The sequence below is a fragment of the Balaenoptera ricei genome, chromosome 12, assembly GCF_028023285.1.
Source record: "Balaenoptera ricei isolate mBalRic1 chromosome 12, mBalRic1.hap2, whole genome shotgun sequence".
NCBI lineage: Eukaryota > Metazoa > Chordata > Mammalia > Artiodactyla > Balaenopteridae > Balaenoptera > Balaenoptera ricei.
Window position 1 is genome coordinate 58,365,079 of NC_082650.1, and position 21,578 is coordinate 58,386,656.

General features: G+C 38.0%; 1 long non-coding RNA gene across 1 annotated transcript in view; it reads right to left on the reverse strand.

The window, feature by feature from the left end:
• LOC132376349 (uncharacterized) overlaps positions 1–21,578 on the reverse strand; it is a 327,639-nt gene that overhangs the window by 239,721 nt on the left and 66,340 nt on the right. The window contains exon 3 of the long non-coding RNA XR_009506277.1: positions 1,933–1,989. This is a non-coding gene — a long non-coding RNA (uncharacterized LOC132376349). The remainder of the gene's footprint in view (positions 1–1,932; positions 1,990–21,578) is intronic.

Below are 21,578 nucleotides of genomic sequence, written 5' to 3' on the forward strand. Positions count from 1 at the left end.
GGATAATGTGAGCAACCAGAGAAAGTATTCTATTGCATGGCAGGCCGCAGAGTAACTAAAAGCTGCGTGGTTTCCTGGATTGTAGAAGCATGTTGAGAGCTGGTCTGCCCCACAAGACAAATTGCAGTTCCATGTGTTCTGAGAAGTAGTTATTTGTTGCCAGTTACTTAGAAGTTTTGGTACAAATATAGAAATTACCCAAATCCTTAGATTTTTAAAAAATGGATTTTAGAGGAGAAAAGAACCATAAAAATTATCTAGTCCATCCCCTTCATTTTTATAGACAGGAAAACGGCATGGTGGAAAAAAGGTTTGACCAAAGCCACACATCCATGTCTGGTTTCCATCCCACATGTATGGTTTGAGCAAGACACTCAGTTTCCCCCAGCCTCAATTCCTCATCTAAAAATTCAGGGAACACGATGATACTTAAGGCCCCTTCTTGCTCTGGGATTCTAATAGTTCTACATGCTTATTAAGTACTTTTTAAAGAAAATGTTAATTTATAAACCTACATAAATAATATGATTACTCTATTTATACAATAGACTTTGAAAAAGTCTTGATACAAAGATTTGAAAAATTCATACAAGATGCTGGGTTAATAAATATACTCTGATATTCTACTTAGCAAAAATATAGCAAAACTAAGTTAATGAGCCCTTAGTTTCAATCAATATAAAAGAATTACAACCAAAACTAAAATTATGGACTGTTCTTTTAGTATCTGCAGTAATAGATTTTTTTCCTGTACTGCTTTATTTAAATCTTTCTTTGAGCATATAATGAGTGAGCTCTCCCCAGCACCTAGGTTATGACATGGACATCAATTAGGCACATAAAGAAAATGAACTTTTGCAAGCTATCACATTACTACTTAGTGCACAGAGGAAATAAAATTACTAAATGATACCCACAAGATTTGGGGAAAAAAAAGAATGCTAGGCCCATTCTTATTCACTATAAACTATATTTAACATGAAATCCTCTACCCTTTGAGCTCCAAGTAAAATTGTCCCCAAATCCCCTCCCCTGATTCTACAGCCTATACAAGCCCAAATCCCTCCTGAGGTTTTCTGTGAACAAAATCATGCATCCTCTGCCTTCTCACAGGTGGAATCTCTTTCACTCCTCAGCAAATCAAATATGAAATTCAACAGCCATTCCATCCATTTCCACAAAAGCTACATCAAAGCACTAATGAGAGCTGAACACCTTCCTGAAGATCAGGGAACATGAGGAGGAATCACACAGCAATTTTAAGATTTTTACTAGACATTCCTTTCCCCAAGGACCCTTCAACCACCCTGTCACCAAGGGTCCTCTCTTGGCATTTCCCTGATGTAGCATACTTCTGTCATCTCTCTTCATACTAAAGAGCCACAGAACAAAAAATATATATATTTTCTCATCCCACAGAGAGCATCTCAGCCTCCTTTTCTAAAACTTTCTTTAATTCTCAGGGCCTTGGGGTCTTATCTTTTATGCCTAGAGCCCATTAAGATATCTTTAAGACAGGAGTCTTTACGTTGGAAGTTACTGAAAGCAACAAATTAGCTTAAGCCACAAAGGGAGATTTATTAGCTCATGTAACTGGGAAGTTGGGGGTGGATTCTAGGACTTAAGTGCCATTTAGACTTTCTCACTGAGTCTCTTGCTTTTCTCTGGATGCTGGCTCTATTCTCTCTTACCTGTCCATGTTGTAGGAGACTTGGCAACTGGCAGCTAGAGGTCATTTCATTAGACCTCACAATTCAAGAGGACCAAGAGACCCACTTCATCTGTTATTGCCATTCTTCAGAGGCAGTATGGCTCCTTACCCAAAGTTTGAATCAGGTGTCAAGACTGAGGAAACACACACACACACACACACACACACACACACACACATACACACACACCATGAGGGTATGAAAAAGGCTTATTACTTACATAATGAGGCTTTCTGGAGAGAGTGGGGCAGACTTTCCATGCTGGTCAGGAAATGGCCTGAGAGAACAAAGAAAGGAAACTGGCTTGAGGCTTTTATTGTGATTAATAAGTGGGGCTAGAGTGAGGGTTCCCATGCTTGGGCAGGTGCTTGCCTGGTTTGAATCTCCCATCAGCACCCAAGGAGAAGCCCTGGCCTTGCTTATCATCTTGCCCAGATGTGAGGCAGAAGGGATGAGGAAGGGGTAGGCTGAAAAGCTTCTCAGCAGTCAAACACCAAAATATGGAGTCAGACTATTTATCACAATACCTCAACTTAAGACACATGTCCAACAATCAGAATTTTCACTGCATCTGAGACGATACAATCCTATAATAGATCTTATGATCACATGTGTGGCCATGGGGCCTGGCCATGGGGCCAAGATGCTGAAATTGGCAGCCTCACCAAATCCAGTGTAATGGGTGGTGAAAAAAGAGCAGATCCTCAAAGAAAAGATATATGCTCTTGCTAAAAAAAGTTGAGGTAGCAGTCTAAGCAGAAAAAATAAAATAAAATAAAAATAATAATAATTCCATACCCCAATAAAGAGATTATAGAGCTACCTGATAAGATTTTTTAAAGTCCCCATCTTGTTATGTGTGATTGGTAGCACAAATAATCAGCAGAGTGCATAATACAATTGCACTGAAGTTTGGATCAGAATGAACTAGTTAAGAATGTAAAACCATTCACTAGCTCTGCGAACTTGGGCAAAAGTAAAATAAGAAAAGGAAAAAGGTAAAAAGGAGAAAATAAAGATTTTTAGAACATGCTTAGTAAGTGCCAAGTAACATGCTAACTGCTTTACATGGATTCTCATTTAATCTCCCATAAGAACCCTATGATTTGGATGCTGTTATAACTTCCACTTTATACATATGAAACTGAAAGTTTAAAAAGTTAAATAACTTCCTCAAGTCCTACTGCTAGAAAGTTTGGGTTCCTGAACTGAACTCAAGTGCAAAACCTGCATGATTAACCACCATGGCTTAACTTCTCTAACCCTCAGTTCATTCCCTTGTAAAATGAATAATGAATAAATTTAAAAAATAGCTCTGAAATCTTTGGTCCTCAGCAGTCCTTTAAATTTTAAAGAGCAACTTTAATTTAAAATTTTTTTATTGTATTATGTAAAATAGATTCCACCTCTTCTTCATCCTTATTGCCAGCTTCAGACTGGTTCCCAAAGATCTCACCTTCAAGCCCAAACACCTCTCAAAGTATTTTTTCAAATTAAGATAATTCCCTCCCTGAGAATTGTGCTTAAAATTTTTCTATCTCAAGAAATTTATTTTTATCAAAATAAAAATGATAAAGAACAACAATGGCTTTACTATTTCACTATCTCACAAGTGACAATGAAATCAATTTTTACCATGGGGTTCAGCAAAAATCAAGTAGTCAAAATTGCCCTTAAAAATCCATCCGAGCCCCCACTTGAGACCGCCATTTAATTTGTAATTTAGTAAGTCCAGCTCAGCCAGATATTCCCCCAGCAGTGAAGAATACCACTCTTTTTGATTGAGCCTGGTGGAATATTGGGCTTGTGTTTAAAAAGTCATGTATAAAAAATACATACCGTAGTCACTAAAATTACATTAAGCACAGCAAGAAACTCACAGCATGAGAGGTGTGAAGAAATTAAGATTAGTTGTAGTAAGAGTAGATTCAACGTGCCTTGGAATAAACATGAAAGAGATGAGATCGTATTGGCATTTGAGAAAGATTATTGTTTCAATGTGGAAAACAACTGAGAAGAAAGAGACCAGCAGGAAGACTATTACAGGACTACACATAGAAAGATACTGGTAGTGCAAACTCAGGTAGCAGCAGTAGGGGTGGAGAGAAGGAACTGATTCAAGTGTTCTTAAGGAGGTAGACGTAATACAACTTGGTATTTGATTGGATGTAGAGGTTGAAGGAAAGGAAAGAGTTGAGGAGGAAGACTGGATATTGAGATGATTTATGTATGACACTACCAACACAGAAAACACTGAAACAATTACTATTTATCATGTGGGATACTGCCCTTCCATTAAAGCAGCATGATTGCTCTTTCAATATCATGCTAATCTTTTAACCGATTAAATCCCCAGGTCATTTTTTTTTTTTACAAAAACTTCTGCCAAGCTAATGTCCCCCAATCCTTTATTTGGTACACAATTTTTTAACCTCCTGTCCCAGTATGTGGCAGTTCTCAATTTTGATGCTTTCATTGAAAATGTGTGAACTATAAATATGAGAAGCATGGTTAAATCTAGGGATACATTAAAAACTTTATAGTCAGTTCTTTTTTTCCCTTTACTAGCTATGAGGTAAGTCCAACTGTCATGTGGATGAGAGAATAGAAATGTCTACATGACTTCATGGGATAGAAACAAGACTCTGACTATGAGCTACAGGAAGATCAATTTTAGCTCTATATAAGGACAACCATTCTAGTATTTGTAGCTATTCAGAAATGGAATGAGAGAGTAAATGCTCTGTCTCTGATGGTGTTTAAGAGGATTCAAGCATTATTGGAAGAATTAGACCAGATGATCTTTCCAAAAGAAATAATGATGATGATGATGATGATAATTAACAATATTATACTGAAGCCAAAATATATGCTATCATTAAGGTGTGAAAAAAAGAAAGTGTTTGTTTACTATAATTTGAACTTATCTTGCTCTAGAGCTCAAATCTTGATGACGGCAGTAGAGAACATAGTTTCTTCCAGTTTAATAGAAATATCTTCTGTCAGGTTCTTAACCTCTTTCAAAAAGATTCACAGTTTTCTTCACTTTCCTAAGGTTATGTGTGGGGATATAGTTGAGCATAAGAATACACAGGGCAGCAGGGTAGGGAGCTGCTGCTTCTTGTGCTGTTCTCCCAATTCTCACTGGCCTATGTGAAGGCGTCCCCATTCCTGTCTGGATTCCAGGTGTCCACAGTAACCATCGACTGATACGTGGGTAACCCCTTCTGGCTTGGGGAGCCATTGTACTGAAGCCTGAAATCTATGGTTTCTGTCATATTCTCCTGTCATTCTGAAATTTTTTATTCTTGCCCTAGGCATCTTCATGTCCACCAGTTCTATCCTGGAACATATGGAAATTCTGGATACCCTACATGTCACATTCAATCTTAGGATGACTTAAATAGCAATCTTAGAACCATCTAACTTGCACCTCCTTCCACTGATGCTACTTTATTGCTCCTGCACTATGTTGGATGCTACACTACACTAGAAAGAAAATTTCTCTGACAGGCTTGCAAACTTCCTAGGATACACATGAGAAAGTGAAGCATTAGTCTAAAAATTTTGGGATTCACACAAATATACCTGGCATTTTTTACCTGCCTCTCCCCATTCCCAGAGTTTCTCTCCCAGAGAAAAGAATGGTCAAGACCTTGCCTCTTATCCTTGCTCTTCTTATGACTTCTTTTATCAGTCATCTATTGCCACAGTAATGCTGTGAACAAATCAGTTCAATAACTAAGTGGCTTAAAACAACCACCATATGTTTTCATTCATGCATCTGTGGGCTAAGAGTTGGGGATTGCTGAACCTAGGCAGGCTTGGCTGGCTTAGCTCCAAGCTGAAGATTAGATCCAAATCACCATCTCCTGTTTCTCATCCTCATTGGCCCAGTAGACTACTCAGGTCACATTATTCTCATGACCAGAGGTTGCAAGAGCTCAAGCCCAACCACAGGAACACAGTTCAAGCTTGTGCCTTTGCCATATCGGTTGGCCTTTGCATCAGTCAAAGTACTTTCCGCCTACTGTGAGGCCAAATCAAGTCACATGACCAAATCCAACATGAATGAGGTAGTGATGTAAACTCCATCCATGGTGGTGAGGAAAAGGTATGTGAATATATGTGAATAATAATCTAATAGACTATACTCCTCCTTCCAGCACCAGAAAAGTTCTCTATTTCCTCTTTCTGCCAGAAAGAGACAGAAAGAGAACAAATCATGTAACACTGACCCTCCCATTTACTGTCCCATGGAAGAATCCCACTAGATTATTGAGAAGAAAAAAAAATTGGATAATATTTCAAATATAATATCCCCAAAGCAATTGCTAATATCAGTTGGTCCAGGTCTTTGGTAAGCCCTTTACTACTTCAGATTATTTAATTATTACCACAACCTAGTGTAACAATTTGTTAGTCTTTATTTTACAACTATGGACCATGATAAAGTTCAGAAACTTGACCAAGGTTATCCAGATAAGTGAAAGAGACAAACCTCAAACCAAATTCTATATGACTCAGTAATTTACTACCAGCAAGAATTCAAGTTCAGCAGGGAAAGCTAGCAAAATACTTTGTAAACCCTGCAAGTATACCTGTAAGAGAACTCTAAGTTTGTTAGACTTGAATAGCTAAATCTTAACATTTCTTATAGACTTATTGTTTCAATGTCTATCCATTCATCATATTGTCTTAGTGGTCATCGGCATGCCAGTAATTTGTTTTGCATAGTGACCTCATATTTTGCTCAAAAATTCATGGTTCACAAGTCAGAAACTAGGACATTTTTTAATTTAGCATCATCTAGTCTCCAGATATCAGGCATTGCTATCTGTCATGGTAACTTTATATCTTAATTTAGGAAAATCAATAGGAGCAATAGGGGCAGAAGTTCTGGCAGTAACAGAGATCAGGAATCAAAATGTACTTGTGTGAAACAAATAACAAAAGGGCTACCTGCAAGACACACACACAAACCATAAAATACCGGAAGTCCCCAAATCAGCCACCATAAGTTATTACCATCACAAGGTGTGAAATCAGTAATGACAACAGCAATGATTCAAGTTAATTGAATTCTCAGCTCTCTTATTGTTATCTTCACACCCCAATAGGTGCTCAGGCCTCTTTCTCTGACTGAAATCATCTGTATAATACTTTCCACTCTCTCCTTTAATGTGCATAATACGTAAGAAATAAAACCAAATCTCTCTTTCTCTAAGCAGTTCACAAAATGATTGAATGAGTCTTGTGCCCTTTGCTCACTTTTTCTACAAAACCATCATCCTCAGTTTAAAATAATAGTATTTTTCGTGTTATGTACTAGACATTGACCGGTGAATGAGAGAAACAGGTCATTGCTTTGCACAGTTCATATTCTGGAAAAGAAATATATGCAATAAACAAATGAAAGATAGTTTCATGTGGTGATAATTGCTATATATTATGTGATGATGGTTGAGAAGGGAGGAGCAACTTTAGATTGCATAGAAAGAAAGATGTTCTATGAATGAATATCCACCAAGATAGCCAATATTCTTCTGGGGTAAGAAATGACCCCAAAATCTCAGCAGGGTTGAGAAATCTCTGCTCCAAGTCAGAACAACCCTCCAGGGTAACTGATATTTTTACAGTGATTCAACAACACAGGCTAGTGGGGTCTCAACTTTCCTAACTGCACCATCTGAAAGAGCCCATTTCTTCACTTGATATGACAGGGAAACAAAGACTGGAAAGCAGCAGTCAATGGCTTTTCACTGTCACCGTCCTTTACAGCCCATTGGCCAGAACCAGTCACCCAGCCCTGCCCAATGCCAACCATCACTGGTACTCTACCCTGAAGATGTACCCTTTAACTTGGTACTCAAGGACCATCTTGACCTATGAACTGCCTTGTTTATATCCCCAACCTCTGCCCTTCCTAAAGCAGAGTGGGGCATGTTCACATAACATTTACTTCCAATTCCTGAAAAATTCTTCCTGTCACCATTCACCTCCCTTGCTTTTCTCTGGGATAATCTTTATTTGTGTTTCATAACCCAGCATGCTTGTCCTCTCCTCTGGAGAATCTTCTGTGACTCCCCCTAGCTGGGTTAGTGTCCTTGTCTGTGCTCCTCCTACCCTACACTCACCTCTGTATTTGTCACTTTATTACTCGTTTCTCTCCCTGACTTTCTACCAGACTGAAAATTTATGATGAGCTTAACTGTGTCCTCCTAATTATTATACCCCAACATAATTTCCTAAAAACATAGGAGTTAGGGGCTTCCCTGGTGGCGCAGTGGTTGAGAATCTGCCTGCCAATGCAGGGGACACGGGTTCGAGTCCTGGTCTGGGAAAATCCCACATGCCGCGGAGCAACTAGGCCCGTGAGCCACAATTACTGAGCCTGCGCATCTGGAGCCTGTGCTCCGCAACAAGAGAGGCCTCGATAATGAGGACCGCGCACTGCGATGAAGAGTGGCCCCCACTTGCCACAACTAGAGAAAGCCCTCGCACAGAAACGAAGACCCAACACAGCCATAAATAAATAAATAAATAAATAAAAATTAAAAAAAAAAACATAGGAGTTAGTTGAATAGTTGTTGAAGGAAAAAAATGGGGAGAAAAATAGAAACTAGAGGAAAGATGCTGGATTGTTAAAAGTGTAGTTGATTCACAATATAGTCTCATTCACAAAAAAAAAGAAAAAAAAAAATAGAGAGAATCATGAGACTAAGCATGTTTGATTCAAGAAAGAGAACCGGAATTTTTTGTGAGAGTCTATCATATACTAAGTACCAAGCCAGAAGTATTATGGATGTTCAGTTAAGGTTTGAACATAATGAATTTGAGATGCTATTAGAATAATCATTAGAACATGTCCAAAAGATAGTTGAGATTGAAGTCCAGTTGTCATGAATAAAGACATGTAGACTTGAGATTCATCCACAGGTGATAATGGGATCCATCCAGGGTGGATCCCTGAATCTCAAACTCTGTGATAGAAATAAAGTCTGGTCAAGTCAATAGCCTGCAAGCATTGGGGGAAGGAGCAGTTATACAGATATGGAGTATAATGGTATATTTGGTATATACCAAATGGAGCAGTTATACAGATGTGGAGTATTACGGTATACTTCTAGTGATAATTTCCAAACGTATTAAATAAAGGAAGGAGCCAGGAGAAGAGCAAGAGAAGAGGGAAAGCCAATAGGAATAAATGTAAATTAGTTATTACTTGCTTAATGATGAAAGAAAAAATTTTCAATTTACAATTAGCCACTGGGAATTCTCTGAAAAAAAAGTTGTTTTATTTACCAGCTGAAATGCCATTTGCATCTGATTTTACTTCTCATATCATTAATCTTTGATGCAAGAACTAGTTAATTGTCCACACAAATCTGGGAAATGCCACATATTGGCTGGGGCTGCCTGACTGCCAAAGAATCATGTGGGACTGAAACAGTCAGTTCAATATATATTTTTTAGCTCGTGATGACAATTTCTTGAGATCAGTGTTTGAAACCTTCCTTTTTCACGCCACTTGTGGAGTTATGTAGATAGACTGTAGTAAACTGGAAGCAAGAAATCTTTTGTCCATGCCAGCCCAACTCCAGTCCTGTAAATATTGCTATAATGGAGTTGCCCTTTGAGCCTCTTTGATTTTGATATCACTCATCCAGAATTTGTAATACATTTAATCATTCTGGATGAAGTTTTTTTTCCCTAAGACCTAAAAACTCCCTTTTTCATTTCTAGAAAGAATCTAACCAGATTATTTTTGAAGAGCATTCTGCAGAGTAAATATTCAGGTTTTTTTTAGAAGTGTTAAACTCAGGAATAAGCAAAGTTGAACAGCTTTATTTCCTATGAAATGTCTAAGATTTTTTAATACATCAGTGCCTATTGTGATTTTCTTAAAGGCAGATATACTATGACATGCTGCCAAAAGTTATTTGACCTTGGAACACTTTTTCCTGGAACACATTTTGGGAAATATTAACCTACCTTAAAGCATGCCAGCGTAGATTTCATTTATTTTGAGAGCGTCTACTACGTGACAGGCATTGTGCTAGCATAGTCTAAGGAAGCAGACCTAATTTCTGTCTGGGTAAGACAGACATTAAGTTATAATTAATTTAAAAATTCTGAGTGTGCAAATCACTGAGAGAAAAATGCAGGGAAATCTAACCTTGCCTGGGAGGTTAAGGAAGGCTTCTCTGTGAAATATAGCTTAAGTTAAGACCTGCAAAATGGGTGTGAGTGAGTTAAATGAAGAGAGGCAACAGAGTATTCTAGGTAGAGGAAACAGCAAATGCAGTGGCTCTGAGGCAGGAGAAAGTACAGCCAATCTGAACAATTGTTAACAATACAGCAGAGCTGAAATGCAGGAGACACCCCCTCGTGGAGCATAATTTTTAGTTGGTAAGAAAGACATGCTCTATACTTTACCCTTCTAATTCCAAACCATGAGGAATCACCTTTTCCAGCAAATGATGAACCAGTTATTCAGGACTGATACACCACTGAGAATAACCTGAAGAGCAGGAAGAAGCATGAAAATCATCTCTCTGAAGACACTGGAGAGCTACCAAAGGAAACATCTAAGGGAATGCAATTCCAAAAATAAGGGAAGCTTGGAGAGGTGGAGCAAATGTTGGGAACCTCTCTTCACCTGAAGGCATTAGTCAGCTTGGAAGCTTCAGCTGAAAGCTTGAGAAGCTTAGCAGGGCAGTCAGCAGTTTTACAGAGTTTGGGTGACAAAAATGATGTCCAGGGTGTACCAAGGAGAAGGAACAGTTTAAAACACTGAAGGTCTTCATTTGAGAAAACCAAAAGACTACAACCTATGTCTGAAGTGAGTATTCACAAAGGCTAAATCTCAGCTTCAAATCAGCTCAATCTCTATTTAGATAAAAGTGGTCCACCGTACCGTAACTGTGCAACAGAAACAAAAGTAAATTCCCTCAGGAGGAAGAAATCATCATTCCAAGCCTCAGATTATCTCTACAAATGGTAATTCACAATGGAAGACACTACAGGTCAGAAGAAAACACCAGACTAAAGAAGAAAATGGAAGAGGACTTCCCTTGTAGCGCAGTGGTTAAGAATCCACCTGCCAACGCAGGGGACACGGGTTCAAGCTCTGGTCCGGGAAGATCCCACATGCCGCGGAACAACTAAGCCCGTGTGCCACAACTACTGAGCCTGTGCTCTAGAGCCCACAAGCCACAAATACTGAGCCTGCATGCCACAACTACTGAAGCCAGCGTGCCTAGAGCCCATGCTCCACAACAAGAGAAGCCACCGCAATGAGAAGCCTGCGCACCGCAACGAAGAGTTAGCCCTCACTCGCCACAATTAGAGGAAGTCTGTGAGCAGCAACAAAAGCCCAATGCATACAAAAATAAATGAATAAATAAGTTTTAAAAAAAGAAGAAAAAGGAAACAAATATGGAAAGTATAGAACACTGCTTAACAAACATTTGTGGTTTGGTAAAACCTTGGCTAACTTATCTTGAAGTTTCAGCACAAAAGGAGTGAGAAAGGGAGCAACAGGTCCCATTTCAACAGCTAATGACCAATAACTTTCTAAAACTAATGAAAAAATACTAAGCTACAGATATAAGATGCACTGTAATTCCCAAGCAGAATAAATGAAAGGCACATCTAGACATATTGTATCATAGCAAAATGGTAGAAAATAAAAGACATATATCCAATCTTAAAAACAGCAAGAGAGAACAGGACACATTACCTCCAAAGAATCAACAATAAGATTGAAAGCTGACTTCTCAACAAAAAAAGTAGAAGCCAAAATATACTTCAAAATATTGAAAGAAAAGAACTGCCAAACTAGAATTCTATATCCAGCCAAATATTTACTCAAAAATAAAGGTGAAATAAACATATGTTCAAATAAATAAAAGCTGAGGGACTTACACTCCAGTAGATTTATACTAAAAAGATACCAACATTGGATTTTCAGACAGAAGAATAATAATCATAGGTGGAAGCATGGAAATGACAAAAGGAAAAAAGGAATGAGGACTAATGGAAAGGATAAGTATATAGGTAAAACTGAATAAAAATTGATTGTTTTAAACAAAAATTATGTCTTGAGGTCAACTCTCTCTCTATATATATATACGTAGAGAGAGAGAGAGGATAAAAAAACAGAGGAAAAAAACAGCACAAAAGTTTGAGGGAGGCTAAATATAAATAAAATGTTCTAAATTTCTTGCATTGCCCAAGAAGTAATAAAACAATATATTTACACAACACTTTATAAGTCAAGGATGCATGTCATAGGATGTGTGGTAACTACTAAAGAAAAATAAAAGGATAGATAACTAACAATTGACAAGGAAATATGAAATTCAAATTCTTTTTTAAAAAATTAAAAATTTTTTATACAATTTTTAAAGGTTACGCTCTACTTACAGTTATTACAAAATATTGGCTATATTCCCTGTGCTGTATAATACATCCTTGTAGCCTATCTTACACTCAATAATTTGTACCTCCCACTACCCTACCTCTACTCATTGGTAACCACTAGTTTGTTCTCTGTGATTCTGTTTCTTTGTTGTTATATTCACTAGTTTGTTGTATTTTTTAGATCCCATATATAAGTGATATCAAACAGTATTTGTCTTTCTTTGACAATTTCACTTAGCATAATGCTCTCCAAGTCCAGCCATGTTGCTGCAAACGGCAAAATTTCATTCCTTTAGATGGCTAAGTAGTATTTCATTGTATATATACCACAGCTTCTTGATCCATTTATCTGCTGATGGACACTTACGTTGCTTCCATATCTTGGCAATTGTAAATAATGCTACTATGAACTTGGGGGTACACGTATCTTTTCGAATTAGTGTTTTGGGGCTTTTTTGGATATACACCCAGGAGTGGAATTGCTGGATCATATGGTAGTTCTATTTATAGGCTTTGGAGAAACCTCCATACTGTTTTCCACAGTGGCTGCACCAATTTACATTCCCACCAACAACGTATGAGGGTTCCCTTTTACTCCACATTCTCACCAGCATTTATTTGTGTTCTTTTTGAAGACAGCCATCTTAACAGATGTGAGGTGATATCTCATGGTTTTGTAAATTAAAATTCTTAATTGAATTTCTGATTCTACCATAACGGATTAGGTAAGGAACTTGCCCTACCACCATAATCAACTAGAAAACTGGACAAATGATAGGAAACGGCTGTTTTAAGACACTGGAATAAAGGCAGCAGATGACTGTGATCCCAAAGAAAAGCAAAACAAGCGAGGTAGGACCTACTACTGCCAAGGCTTTCCAGATGGAGTTATTTTCAAGAATACAACACAGGAAGGGTTTAACCAAACAGAGCATGGATGTCTTGCTGACTTAAGGAACTAGAAAACAGAGCGTGCAGAGACTGAAGTGGCTGCAATTTGTGGGACAAACTACCATTAAGAAGGAAGATATGCAGAAAAAGAGACCCAGATCTGCATAGGGATCTCTTGAGTCCGCTGCTAACAATAAGCTGTGCGTGGATAGACTCGACAAGGACAGGCAAAAAGCTATCAAGATCTATCTGAACAATCCTAAGGCTCATGTAGGACTAGGAGACATTCTAATTCCAACCAGTCAGTGTGAAGAAGCTTTTATTCATTCATTTATTTTTGGCCACACTGCAGGGCATGTGGGATCTTAGTTCCCCAACCAAGGATCAACCTGTGCCCTTGCAGTGGAAGCATGGAGTCCTAACCACTGGACCGCCAGGGAAGTCCCAGAATAAGTTTTTTAAATATCCAAAGCATTCAGTAAGATCCCAGATGGGACATGTCTCAGCAATAGAGCTAAACTGACCCTAGAATAAAGGCTACTTTATCTACTCTCTTTTTTTAAAAAAAGATGAAAAAAAATGGGGGGAGGAGAGGAGAGGAAACCTTGAAAGAATCAAGTTGATCCACAAAGCTCAACACAAGAAGAGAAGGCATACATAAAAAGAAACGAAATTGAGTTATTTGTAGCAAGGTGGATGGACCTAGAGACTGTCATACAGAGTGAAGTAAGTCAGAAAGAAAAACAAATACCGTATGCTAACACATATATATGGAATCTAAAAAAAAAAAAATGGTTCTGAAGAACCTAGGGGCAGGACAGGAATAAAGACACAGATGTACAGAATGGACTTGAGGACACGGGGAGGGGGAAGGGTAAGCTGGGACGAAGTGAGAAAGTGGCATGGACATGTATACACTACCAAATATAAAATAGATAGCTAGTGGGAAGCAGCCACATAGCACAGGGAGATCAGCATGGCGCTCTGTGACCACCTAGAGGGGTGGGATAGGGAGGGTGGGTGGGAGGCTCAAAAGGGAGGAGATATGGGGATATATGTGTATAGCTGATTCACTTTGTTATACAGCAGAAACTAACACACCACTGTGAAGCAATTATACTCCAATAAAAATGTTAAAAAAAAAAAAGAAGAGAAGAGAAGGCATGAATCCCACTCAGTCATGGCAACACTAAGGCCCTCTGCTGGACATGCACTGTGGGTCCTTCTTCTAGAACAAGGTAAGAGCAATACTATTGGTGGGAAAAGAAGAATAAAGAGATTGCTTAGAGCACCACTGTCCAATAGAATTTTTTTTTAATTTTCTTTTATTTCTTTTTTTATACAGCAGGTTCTTATTAGTCATCAATTTTATACACATCAGTGTATACATGTCAATCCCAATCGCCCAATTCATCACACCACCACCCCCACCCCCCCGCCGCTCTCCCGTCTTGGTGTCCATACGTTTGCTCTCTACATCTGTGTCTCAGTTTCTGCCCTGCAAACCGGTTCATCTGTACCATTTTTATAGGTTCCACATGTATGCATTAATATGCGATATTTGTTTTTCTCTTTCTGACTTACTTCACTCTGTATGACAGTCTCTAGATTCATCCACGTCTCTACAAATAATACAATTTCGTTCCTTTTTATGGCTGAGTAATATTCCATTGTATATATGTACCACATCTTCTTTATCCATTCGTCTGTCAATGGGCATTTAGGTTGCTTCCATGACCTGGCTATTGTAAATAGTGCTGCAATAAACATTGGGGTGCATGTGTCTTTTTGAATTACGGTTTTCTCTGGGTATATGCCCAGTAGTGGGATTGCTGGGTCATACGGTAATTCTTGCCCACTAGAATTTAATGCATGCTACATAGATAATTTAAATTGTCAAGTAGCCACATTTTTAAAGATGGATAAGATTAATTTTAATGTCTATTTTATTTAACTTGATATATCTAAAATATTATCATTTCAGTGAGTAACTAGTGGAAAATAAATTATTATTGAGATACTTTACATTTTTTTCATGCAAAGACTTTGAAATACAGTGTGTATTTTATGCTTTCAGCAATCTCAATTCAGACTTGCCTCATTTCAAGTGCTTTACAGCCATATGTGGCTGGTGGCTACTGCAGGGAACAGCACAGGCCTAAAGCTAGGGAGTCTGGCTTTGTCAGCTATGTATAAGAGTCGTCTAGGAAAGCCAGCATCTCGGGACCTTGAGCTAATAAGAAGTTGCAGCCCCTCCAGCTGGAGATAGGAAGTCATCATTCCCTTAGGAAAGTAACCATAGAAGCTGAGTTTGGGTGCAGCCCCTTGTGATCCTCCAGGGTTAATTTTGGACAATTCTGTTTGTCACACCACAGAATGATACTGTTAATATCCAAAATATTTAATTAATGTGTCTGCCTCCTGTCATTAAAATAACGTACCTCTTCCAAAAGCTTAATTAGACCATGAGATAAATAGGAGCGACCCACTACAAGAATGTTCAATCTTTCAGAGTCATTGACTGCCAGATGTCAGCAAGGAGAATCATATGCAAACTGATAAAGATCATTTCCATAATAGGTCAATCATATTTAATAAAGCCATGCCGTTTACTAGAAATAATCCATCTACTTTACTACTACAGACAGCAGCAAAACAGTAGTCTATCTACAAACTATAAATAGACAATGAAATGGAGTAGCTCCTGGGTATAAAACTGCTTGTTGGGAAAGCCCACTAGTCCCAAAGGGCATGCTGGTATGTATATCTAGACCTTATACATGTAGGATACCATGTCACTTATTTATGATTATAGATTTTTCATGTTACTCAGTGACATAAAATACCTAGTTTTCCCAGATATTTTGCATAGTATAAAAACAATGTAATTCATAGATCTGAGTCACAAACGGGAAATAGGTCTCCTTTGGCCTTTTAAACAGTATTTGGCCACGTTTCAGCTAAAAGCCATAAAACCAGAAATACTCAGAAGGCTTGTTTGGGGGGAGTACAAGATAGATTCTGTCTGGCTCAGTGATTAGAAGGTCCTGAAGACCTCATATGGTTGAGTCTCACCTGGCAAACGTACTTAGTCTCTGAATTTCTCGTTTCAGTTTAACTCTCAGGCCTTCTTTAGTAACTTTCAGATTCCTTGCTTCTGGAATCTCTCTATTTTAGGAGTGTGTAAAAAAACAAAACAGTGTATATTTTTTTAATGGACATCTGAAACCTCTCCTGTGACTCTCACAGGATTCTTTCCTGTAGCCAAGATTCTCAGCTGGAGTCCGTGGCAAACGCTCCATTCTAAATGACTTCCCTGTTGGAAAACTCAGGCAGCTGAAAACCTGAGCACACCCCCAAATAGAACTATGTAACTCTGAGCTGGGGACTTGATATCCTTTTAGAATAAACCTATTGAGGGAATTTCTGCAAGGCTATTAACAACAATGACAACAACAGTACAGATATCCAATCTCTCTTTTTTTTAAATATTTATTTATTTATTTTGGCTGTGCCGGGTCTTAGCTGTGGCATGCGGGATTTTCAGTTGCGGCATGCGAACTCTTAGTTGTGGCATGCGTGTGGGATCTAGTTCCCCAACCAGGGATTGAACCTGGGCCCCCTGCATTGGGAGCGCAGAATCTTACACACTGGATCACCAGGTAAGTCCCTATCCAATATCTCTTGAATGCTTATTACATGCAGGCGTCAAGCTAAGCATGTCACATGGTCCCCTAATTCTATTTGTACAACAATTTTTGAAGGAGGTACTCTGATTTTCCCCTGAGGGAATATTAGGGAGAAAAGTAAATTATCCAAACTCACCCTGCTAGTAATGGTGGAGCTGGGGTTTGAACCCAGACAGTCTAATTTCAGATTTCATGCAGTTCCTGCTGCATATACTGACTCTCACTTGTGAGGGAGCTAAATCCACTTACAGTTCAAAATCAATTCAGACTCAACCAATAACCCTATCTGCACCCCATTCTGGATCTAAAACTCAGCTAAGTATCCCTCTTCTTTGTTTTCTGAAAACACGTTTTCATTCCCTATTCCCCATCTTTGCATTATTTAAATTATCAATTTCTCAGTGTCTCCCGCTAGATTTAACTTTCTTTAAGGCAATAGTTTTAAGCTGGAAGTGATTCTGCCCCCCAGGGCACACTTGGCAATGTCTGGGGACACTTTTGCTTGTCACTATTGGCGGAGGGGTTCTACTGGCATTTAGTGAGTAAAGGCCAGTGATGCTGCTAAACATTTAACATGCACAGGACAGCCTCCCACTAGAAAGAAATATCCAGCCCAAAATGCCAATAGTGTTGAGGTTGAGAACCCTTCTGTAAGGCAAGACCAACTATATATTATTAATCTTTGTATTCAGCAGCCAATATAATATCTGATATATAATAGGTGCTTCTTGAACAGGCCTCAACTGATATTGTAGGTTAGAAAATTATGCTCCATTTTCTATTCATTTGAAAATGACTTCCCTAAACTTCTCAGAATGAGTTGGCCCTCCATTCTCCACAAGCTATTATTACCTTAAGTCACCTACCAGACTGAAGAAAAATCTCTCTGTTTTTACATACGTGTTAGATGGTAACGTCCTATCAGTTTTAGATATCTTAGCATCTCGGTCCCTGCTTCTACAAAGCAGTTTTTAAAGATACTAAAAAAGACTATGTAGAGAAAGACTTACCGTAATTAGGTGACAGGTTGGCATCTCCCTCCCCAGAATGCGTAGCCCAATCTGAGTCCCAAATTCTACAGGGCACGCAGCCACAAGGGGACCACAAGGAGTCAGCAGAAGGCAAAATCATCTGGGTGGGATGAAGGCTGGCCCTGTTGTGCATTACTCTTTTTTATTTTCTGTTTTTCTATTATGTAACCTGTAATCTCCCATTATATATAAGCTGTAACAGCTGGCCTTACTCAAGTTTCTCTCAAACTTACATTGCTCTCCATTGAGGTTGTGATTTTATTTCTATCTGTTTTTCACAGGTCTGAAAAAGCATGTCGCCGAAACTGGCGTCAGGACATTCTGCAGTCGGGACTTTCTTGCTTTTCTTGCAGAGGTAGCAGAGTATAAGCAAGCATTCCCATGAGAACTCGCTACAGAAAAAGTTGTGATTTTTCTCATTGGAAACAGGTGAAATAGGATGAAGGGCCATAATGGGTAGCTCCTATTCAAGAGCAAGGAAGTGTTTCTTACAAAAGGCATTGAAAAGTGTCTGTTAAATCTCATTGGGTTATTAATATAACCTACTCAGACTCTTTTCATTAATGTTTTGTTTGATAGCAGTCTAATATTCTAATATTGGTAGATAATGGTAATTTCATGTCCCTCTTATTTTTGATGAATTATGACCTGTAGTACTCTTTCCTTAGCTTAATATCTCAGTCTTTCTTAGGCTGCCCAGTCCTCCTTTCTGGTCTAAGATTTAATTAAGTTGCTACTCTGGTGTTTTTAAAGCACTAGATAAATAATCATCTGTCATTAGATCATTCTTTACATAGAAGGAAATGCCATTAAAACTCCCACTTTTAGCTATGACAAAGTAACTACTAGCAGGTCAAAACTCACACCAAAAACAACCAGAAAAGCTGAAGAAAGTACAAAACAAAACAAAAAGATTTTGGAGGTACTGGAGAGCTTCAAAGCAGCCAGAATTTGAGGGGTCAAGCACTCAAAGAAACAAGACGCTTATTGGAATGAGCTTGACACCTGTGTGCCAGTTTTCCCCTTTGGGGTATTTTTCAAATCTTTAGGCCTCTGGAGCAAGAAATATGAGGCTGGTCAGTAAAGAAGTAGAAATTAGCTGGTAAGTAGCACTTTGTGTGGCTGTAAGAAGCTGTGGGAATAAAACTTGAGTTCCTGCCTGACAAGGAAGCCAGGACTTGAGGGACCAAGAACTTGTATTGAGGAAAGGATAATGTTTAATAAATGATACTGGGACTGTAGCAAACCTACACGAGAAAAACAAGAGAGAGAGAGAGAATCTTGACCTTTATTTTATGTCATACCATTTAAAAAATCCCTTCCAGATGTATTTTAGGTTTAAATGTAAAATTTAAAATCAAAAGCTTCTAAAAGATAACATAGGAAACTATATTAAGGATGGAAAAAAGAATTTTAAGCACCTCAAAGGCACTAACTATAAAAGAAAAGATTAATCAGTTGGACTACATTAAAATTAAGAACTTCTGTTTTTTTCAAAAGACACCTTTAACAGAGTGAAAAAGGTAAGTCACAGGGTAAAAGAAATGATTTTCAATTCATATATTCAACAAAGGACTTGTATCTAGAAAATATAAACAGCTCCTACAAATCAGTAAGAAAAAAATAGACAACCCAACTGAAAAAATGAACAAAAGACTTACACAGGCACCCGATAGCAAGATGATATCAAATGGACAATAAACATGAATATGTATCAAAATCATTACTTATCATGGAAATGCAAAGTAAAACTACAGTAACACAATAATGGCTAATAATATTTTAAAAGAATAGCACCAATTGTTCATGAGATTGTGAATAACTCAAACTCTTACACACTGTTCTAAAAATGGGAATGGGTGCATCCACTGTTTGGCAATATATGCTAACATTAAATATATTCATAACATGACCAAGCACTTCTACTCCTATGTATACACACTATAGAGATGCAAAAATATGTTCATCAAATGACACTCATGATAACATTCATTGTAACACTATTTGTAATACTCCCAAACAGGAAACAACACAAAGGCCTTTTAACAGTAGAATTGATTAATAAATCATAGTATATTCAGACAAGGTGATATTAAATAAGAATAAGAATGAAATACTGTAATATTAATAGTTATAGCAATAAGAATGAAATACACACAGCAACACTGATAATCTTAATGAAGGAAAGAAAGCAGATACAAGGGAATACAGACTATGCAACTTCATTTATTTAAAGTTTAAACACATATAGAATTAGTTGGTGGCAAAGATGTCAAGACAGCAGTTGCCTTTGGGAGGGATGTTAGGGACTGGAAAGAGTATGAGAGAGGATTCTGGGCTGTTGGTAACATTCTGTTTCTTGACCTGAGTAGTAGTAGTGTACCCACTAATGAAAAAAGTTCACTGAGCTGTACACTTATGATGTGGGCACTCATCCTCTGTATGTTATACTTTAGCACAAAGTTTACGCTCTAAAAATTCCGTTACAAATCATGACAAAACAATGTTCACTTCTTAGGAAAAGCCCATAGAGAAAGTATTATATGGTCAACTTGCGAAAAGAAATTCTGACCTCAATATATTATTTTTGATTAAGACAAAATCTTAATTTCTTCTACCACATATTTTCACCACTTGACATTACATTGTATACTAACTTATTTATTGCCTGTTCCCCCTTGCCTAGCATGTACTACATGAAGGCAAAGAGTTTATCTACTTTATTCACTGCTGTATACTCAGCATCTAAAATAGTACATAAAAATCCCTTAATACATCTTCACTGAATGAATGAATGAATCAAACTCCTTATGGTCATTACTGGTCATTGATGCTTTTATTTAAATTTAATTTGAGTTTCACACACATGAAACCTTACAGAAAGCCTTCAATAATTCCAGGTCTTAAGCAACTTGCATGAGGTGGGCAATAAGTAAGATAACGCCTTAATCCACTTCATAGTTACAATGAAAACATGATAGGAAGAAGCCAGAAAGCATTATAAAGTATTCTTTCGGTTCAAGGGAGTTTCTTGCCAACCAGATTCTTCTCTACAAAATTTTTAGTTTTTTAAAGGGAGAAAATAGTTCTTCCTGTCATTTAGACAAGAAGAAGGAGGAAAATATAGCTCAATGACTACGGATAATGTAATGACTGGACTAGTGTCCAGAGTGATGTGACCATCTGCTGCTGACTGATATACATCCCTACCTAAACCACACTGGGAAGGTGAAGTAATGGTGAAAAACTAAATAAGAACACCCCCTTTATGAAACAGGTGATACAAGCCCTTTCCTTACAGGCCAGTGGCCGCAGAGGATGTGACCTCTGGGCTCAGATAAGCAGCACAGAGAGGAAGCCAGAGAGCTCAGAGAAAGTCTATGCAGCTATTTCATAAATTCAGTTAATACTTCATTTTTAAAGCTAATTTTAAAGAAAATTAGTAAGTCTCCAAAAAGATTTCCAAAAGATCACTAGTTTATATTTTTTAAATTACCAAATTGTGGAGGGCTGATGTCCAGTAAGCCTCTACATGACAGAGACATGTACCCTCCCTACCCAGCAGAGAGGAAATGGGAGTGTTATATGGCAAATTCCCTAAATAAAGGTGGTTTGAGGGATGTCCGTGATCAAGATTGAGTTTGAAGGATATCCTTCACTACCCAAGTAGAGTAAAACCTGACACACCAATCTGCTTCATTTGAACCCTGAGTCCATGCAGTTTGGGTTTGGTCTTTCTTCATAGCATAAATATGGCTCAAACTCAGTACTGAAAATTTTATTGGAAAAAGAAAACAGACATTTTATTGGGTCAGTAGACACTGCTA